The sequence below is a fragment of the Lactuca serriola genome, chromosome 1 (genome assembly GCF_051521515.1).
Source record: "Lactuca serriola cultivar US96UC23 chromosome 1, Lser_US96UC23_V15, whole genome shotgun sequence".
NCBI classification, from domain to species: domain Eukaryota; kingdom Viridiplantae; phylum Streptophyta; class Magnoliopsida; order Asterales; family Asteraceae; genus Lactuca; species Lactuca serriola.
Window position 1 is genome coordinate 164,037,587 of NC_136408.1, and position 7,604 is coordinate 164,045,190.

The 7,604-nt window shown below is 38.8% G+C and overlaps 1 pseudogene; it reads left to right on the top strand.

Annotated features, from left to right (window-relative positions):
- The first annotated feature begins 5,042 nt into the window (after positions 1–5,042).
- On the top strand, positions 5,043–5,160 carry LOC145080347 (5S ribosomal RNA; annotated as a pseudogene).
- The last annotated feature ends 2,444 nt before the right edge of the window (positions 5,161–7,604 follow it).

The window sequence follows — 7,604 nt, forward strand, 5'->3', positions numbered from 1 at the left end:
ATGGTTGTGCTTCAGGTAAAATCCACTATCTAACTCCATTAAGTTCCTTTTCATTGATTCTTAATACATAATGTGATAAGATTGCGTTTGAATGTTTTGCAGGATTAGTGAAAAGAGAGGAAGCTCGATGAGAAAGCAAGATGACTCTAATCGCGAAGAAATGGATCTCGATCGCATGGATTCGAAGATTAGATTTAAGCTTAGAAAGTTATGATAGAGTTGTTAGGAATATTTGATTACATAGTTTTTTCAGTTGATTTTGCATTGTAAGGACAAATGTTTTCCACTGCTTTTATGAATAAAATAAATTTTGATTTGACTCATTTATTTTTTTATTTATTTCCTTGCAATGAAATCGTTATGAAAAATTGATGTTTGCATATTTCTACAACGAATGGATGTGATTCTTAATTATGATAATTGTGGAAACGTCAAGAATTTACCAAATAGGGAGAGTTTCTCATCGCCCAAGTTTCAATTGGACAGAAACTTGGAATCATGCTACTTGGTTGCACGATGAATGAGAAATTTCATATTTGGAAATAAGACTAAGTCGTTGACAAAGTGTCAAGTGAAGGACTAGGAGATCGAGTACACAAAGTTGTGTGTTGATCAAGTCCACCACAAGAGTAACAAAGATATTTGTCATGATTCACTAAAGGTTTAGTTAATATGATTATACTTATAAGATTAAGTATAATTCTGAATTGATTGAAAAGGTTTAAATCAATAGTAGAACGAATAAGAAGAATCAAGTAAGCAGAAAGATAAAAGTTTCTCTATTCTAAGAAAATGTTTGCTGCAACGTTCATGAGTGCTTATGAATATGATTTGAGCATTGGATTAAACCCACGTTCACTTGGATCACTCCATGGATTTTATCACGAGTGACTAGTGAGACGATAACATCTTATATTCTTGAAACCGAGATGTGTGAGTTGTATCTTGCAAGTCGGTTGCACGTTGATAATATGTAAACGCACCAGTAACTTGGTGTTATAAAACATATTGTTGTGTGTGATTTGGTGAGTGAGTGCAAGCAAGCATTGAGTCAAAGTTTATCCGTTCCTTTTATCCAAAGTAGGATAAAAGCGATATATGTGGGCCCCTCGATGATTTAGTGATGGCACCTAAGCGCTTGGCCAAGCCGGGACTAAATTGATATTTTCAATTGTAGTCTGTTGTCAGTCGTCATAAATCTAAATTCGGGAAACAGCACATAGACAGAGAGAATGATTTAGATCCATGTCTCAGTCTATACAATATCTAGAATGGAGGAATATATGATCCCTTATCTAATGGACACGTGTATCTGATAAGATCAGAGTTGACAGCGGCTTTAGAAAGCTACGATTGCAGATCGGGATCTGAAGTCATACGTAGAATAGTTATTAGACTTATCCAAGTGGGAGACTGTTGGATTAGTGTCTAAGTCCATAACTATTTGGGTATGTACTTGACCCGATGGTGCATGGTCCTTTTAGGTTGCCTTCAACAAAGCAACTTGATAGGATGAATTATGGAGAGAAAGGATTAATTATGATTTATTAATATATTATGAGAATAATATATTAAAGGAGAAATCATATTGTTTAATTAACATTAGTCAAGAATTAATAAGAATTAAGTTGTGGCTAAAAGACATTAATTAAACTTAAGGGACTAGAACTGTCAATTGTCTGATAGTTGAATATTGGGCTAATGGACTCCATATTAAAGGGGTGGACGAATTCTTTGGGGAAACCCATTAGAAATCGTCCAAAGGCCTTTAAGAAAGGAGTACATGGGTTGCTTAGGGCCTAAGCATCCAAATTAGGGTTTCCTTGTTAGATAACCCTAATAGCCTCACTATTTAAGGAACCCTTAAGCCCCAAAAACGTGGAGAACTAATTAGTTAGGGTTTCCACACATTTTTTAGAGCCTCCTTCTCTTCTCTTCTTCATCCTCTTGCTCTTGGTGTTTGTGAGCCATTAGAGGAGTGACATTTGTGACTCTTAGCTTTCTAAAGTCAATACAAGAAGGATTTGAGATTGTTATTGCTACATAACAATCAAGGTATGATCTAAACCCTAATTCATATGTTATATTGATTAGATCTTAGGTTTTATAGTCTTGGATGAATTGCATGTACAATAGAGAAACCTAGATCCAAGCATTAGGGTTGCATGAGCACATAGGATGTTCTTATGGCTAAAACCCATCAAAGGCTACTTTCAAAACAGTCGGGTCTTGGTAGAAGGCTACTTTCAAAACAGTAGGGTCTTGGTAGAAGACAACTTTCAAAACAGTTAGGTCTTGGTAGAAGACTTCCTTTTATAGTAATAGGAATCATAGGGATTTCTAGGGTTTTTCAAACGATTTCAACTACTTAGAAACATTTTCATACTTATACGAACTTTCTTTCAAAACAATTTCAAGTCTTTCATTACAAGTTTTACAAATCAAAGACACATTAATACTTATGAATTCACCGGCTTTTTGGCTGATACTCGCTTTCAAAATAACTTGTATTCTCAGGTCACAAATAGACAGGTACGACGACTAGGTTTTGTGAAGACGGAGCAGTTCAGACTCATCTTTTATTTTGATTATTCATTATGTGGTCTTATACTATGAAAGAACACACTTGTAATTAAAAATTATGCTATTAATGCAATGGATGATGTTGTTGCTTGTTTACTACTTTACATTGTTGTGATACATTACATGACGTCCTCCGCCCCAGAACGCTTCCGCCGTTCTCAGTTTTGGGGTGTGACAGATTGGTATCAGAGCACTGTTTATAGTGAATTAAGTATATCAACCCATAAAAGATATACTAACTATAAATACAATGGGATTAAAAATACTCTGACCAAGATTTTATACTTTAAATAATAAAATATTTGATTGAGTATACGTGCCTGCATTCATACTAAAATCTGTGTCATAATGAAAAGAACAAAAGTATTACGGTTGTTGAATATCATAGGTAAGCTCGGGGATGTATGGTCAGTCTTAGGAGTGGCATATCCTGATCAACTATGCTGGTACGAGGAGTGATTAGCATATGCCCAAGAATGGTTGTGATGTGGCAACAAGTCTAAAAACTTACCAACACTACCACAATGAAATACCATAGGGGTATTTGATGTTACTATAAGTACTTTATACTTGAGAACTAAAGAAAAAGAGGATCTTCGTTACTAGGTCAATAGTTGCTAAGTGGATACATTAAGGTTATATGTAACTAGGATGATATAGACTCCGAATCTGTGAAATTTTGCTTTACCCCTGTTCCTGGTGAATTTGGAGTTAAGGTCACTTATTCGAGGGCCTATCCTATTTAATTACATATAATCGGTATGCACTTTACAAATAGTGATGTAACTAATAAAGATCTTCTTATAATTATCTAGTTAGTTCATCTAGATAACTACTTCTTGACCCCAATTCTCGCGTAGATAACATGGTTGGACTCCATCCCCACGGCAATCGGTACCTTCCGAATGCTGGATGGGTTAGAGAAGAACCCGAGAATGATCATCCAATCCCTTTGAATGATCACCATGCTGAAGACCTTTCGGAGGATGATAACTCCAAACCCGAAGTTGAGAACCTACCCCTAGTAGCTCCCATTCCAAATCCTAACCTTCGTCCGACTTTTTTCATGGCCCGACGCCCCCTTGAGTATAAGGTTTGGAGACATGGAGTGAAGAGAAAGATCAACCTAGGTCGTTTAATGGGACCGAAGCTTCTACAACCATAAGCGAAGGGAGCTCAACAGACATAATTCTACCAATCCTAGTCCATAGAGTTGCCCAAAATGAGATTCAGGGCAGGACAACTCTCCATCGCATCGCAGAGGTTGATGCCAACGCAGGAATGCATACCATTCGTACCAATCACCTTGAACACACTCACAAGAGATCTGAGAGAAACCATGAAACCCTGCTGCAAGCCCTAGCTGAAACTCGAGCCGAAGTCATAGAGCTCTGAGTACGTCAGAGGATGTACGAAAGATACCTACTTGATATGGAACGTCAACTAGCTGAACTAAGGGTTCACCATAGGGGTGACCGTCGCCATTAGGAGATACTTTACTTTCCTTCTTTGTTTTAAAGAACCGTGTTCCTGCCTATGTTCTGGGTAGCACTTTCCTATGTGACTACCTTGTACTGTAAGTACTTTTAGTTAGACCTTTATGCTGTCAAGGACTTTTTCTACTCCAGATGTGATGTAAGACCTACTGCAAGGTTAATTTTCCTGAACTTATTACATCTTAAACATCGATGATATTGACAGTCGGCTAATTTCCGTGTCACACTTTTGTTCAAATACTCTCATCATACTTTCATTGGAGTCTATCTGAAACTTGCTATAGTCAAGTCTTTGGACTATAGTAATTTAACTCCGGAATCATTTTCAAACCTCTTTCAAAGGTTGGATCATATTATCCACCAACCTATAATACCTCGGCTTGAACAACAAACGTCTTGAGACCATTGTACAAACTTACTTCTACTACTTACTAAGGACTGCATCATAGGGATGTAGGTTGGACCTTCGTAAACATACTTCCATTCCGTACTGGGACTGCATCATAGGGATGTAGGTCAAACCTTCGAGATCATACTCTTACTCTTTCATTGAACGATCGACGTACATCCAGGGTCAATAGTAGCCTTTACTAGGAAATCTTAGTTCATCGAAAAAGATTCGTAAGAAGATTATTATTATGACTTTCCTCGCTTATACATTCCCGAGTTATATATAACGAAGACCTGGTAGACAATAGAATGTGAGATTTCTAACTTAGTTTCTTTTCCTTGTTGGGATGTGGGACTAGAGTAGAATCACACATTTTATTATCCACCCCGTCTTGGTTATATCATAACGTGTATAAGCTAAGTTTTCATGTATAATAACTCCTCTCTTGGCCAGAATCAAAATGATACAAGAACCGTCCGGACAGTTTAACGATTACTCAGCAACAGAAGGAAAAGACCAAGCTTCTCACCTTTGGGAGATCTGGTCTTATTCTTTAAGAAGACAGAATTCAGGGGTGCGATCATACCAGCACTAATGCACCGGATCCCATCAGAACTCTGTAGTTAAGCGTGCATGGGCGAGAGTAGTACTAGTATGGGTAACATTTGAGAAGTCATCGTAGTGCAAACCTCAACAGGACTTCCATAAGAAATCATTACCCTCTGCCTTGCATAGATGAGTCAGTTGAGCAACCGCAAGGAACTACTTACCTTTCCAAAATAGACCTGAAATCCTAATATCACCAAATACGAGTGTCAGCGAAGGATGCCCCGAGGACAATCTTCCAAACTCGATATGGACACTACGAGTCCGTAGTGATGCCCCTCGGATAGGACCAATACGCCCGTAGTATTCATGAGCTTAATGGATAGGGTATGCCATTCTTACTAGGATCTGTTCGTCATTGTCCTTGTAAATGACTTACTTATCTACTCTCGTAGTAAGAAGGAAATCATAAAGAGCATCTACAACAAACCATGGAAACATTATGATCAGAAAAGCTTTACGCAAAATTCTCTAAATACCAGTTTTTGAATTGAAGAGTCAAATTCCTAAGACACACTATTAGTGATGTGGGAATTCTTGAGGACCCCTCCAAAAATCAAAACCATTGAGAATTTTTCAACACCGAAGACGCCGACAGGAATTCTCAAAATTCTGGGTCTCGCTGACCTACTGTCGAGAGTTCATCCAGAATTCCTCGCAAATCACAGAACCTCTTATGACTTGGACTCAGAAGGGAGTGGCCCTTGATTGGGAAGACAAGCAAGAGGAAGAAAACCCTGTAATTCCAAATGAGAGGCCAAATCCTTTTTGAAGTCTCACTCTGGGAAGGATTGATACGCTTCGGAAAGCGTGGTAAGCTAAATCCAAAATAGTTAGGACCTCCGAGATTCTTGCCAGAATCGGTCATGTAACTCACAAACCCAATCTACACCACGAACTCTGTAACGTACATCTTACCCTTCATGTCTCGAACTTGAAAATGTACCTTTCCGACAGGACTCTCGTAATCCCACTCGACGAGATCGAGATCAACGAGATCCTCGCCTTCGTGGAAGAACCGTAGTGACCATCGACCAAGAGGTCAAGCAGACAAAGCAACGCCGCCTCCCATTAGTGAAGGTTCGTTGGGATACTAACCGAGGACCCGAATTCACTTATGATCACAAGAACTAATCGATTAGGAAGTTTCCCCACCTCCTTGCTCTATTATTCATGCCTACTTCCTTACCTAAATTCTAATTTCGGGAAGAAATTCCCTCTAACAGGGGGATGATGTGACAACCCGAAATTTTCCATCCAGTACAGTCAAACACTTCATTAAAAGTCAAACTCATTCCTACTATCTTTTAGCACAATTAGGAGTTTATTTGAGCATTATGAGCCTCGTACACTTAAGGAATAAGTGTCGGGGTTTTTCTGCTGAATCTTTAGCTCAAAGAACAAGTCCAGAACATCTTGACCAGGAGTTCATGGCCACCACATGGGAGTTTACGGCCGTAAACTCCATGTGGGCCATAAACTCCTCCTATAAGGTCAAGTTCTGGCCACTTTGTTCATTCCTTTCCTCCTCTTGGCCCGAATCCTCTCAAGTATCATCCCGATCTTCATCCTCGATCTTCAAATATAGTAAGCTTATTGTCTTAACTAGTTGATATATTGCATGAACTAGTAATATTACATGATTTCATCCATGAAATCATTCCATTTTGTAGATCTTCAAGTTTCACCAAGAACACCAAGAACACACACTAGTGTTCTTGGCCAAAATCGACCATTCAAGCTCCTAGATCGTAAGTACTCTTGATCCAACTCATTGTACACTAGGTTTATCATATTTAGAGCTTAGAAAACATAAGAAATCATGGGATTCAAGGAGTTTACGGCCAAGGCATGTTCTTGGGCCGTAAACCCCTTTTAAGGGTGCAAATGGCACCCTACCACCTTAGTAAGCCTTGGTTAGTGACATAGAACCTTACACCGTTGAGCTAAGGACTTCATAGCACGAAATGGTACTCCTTACCATGAGTTTATGGCCATAAACTCATGGGGGAGTGGTCCCAGGGCCGTAAACACCATGCAAGGACATTTTAGGACCTTAAACCCACCCAAACACTTGTTTAAAGATTTGGAGCACTTAACCACTTAAGCCCTTAGAGTTTTAAGCCCCTTTTGTTGACCAATTAAGAGTTTATAGCCAGGAGTAAACTCCCCTGGGCCGTAAACTCCAACAAACATGGTCATTGGACCATAAACTCCCGTATGAGGCCTTGCACTCCCTTGTTGCAACCCGATAGCCTCCTAGCACTTGACCAAAGTGTTTTCCTCGAAATAGGATGTTTATACATGTTTAATTAGTGTTATAATCACTAAATGTTTATATACATATGTCTTCATTTTAAATTAGGATCATTGTGTGTGTCTAAGTCTTCACTTGACACCAAGCACTTGTCCGACACTTCCTTCTGATCCGCTCACTGCAGGTGAGTTCATACCCCTTTAATTAACCTTTTAAATGTTTCTACATGTTTTTAAATGCTTTATGGGGGGGGGGGGAATACAAGTTGAAT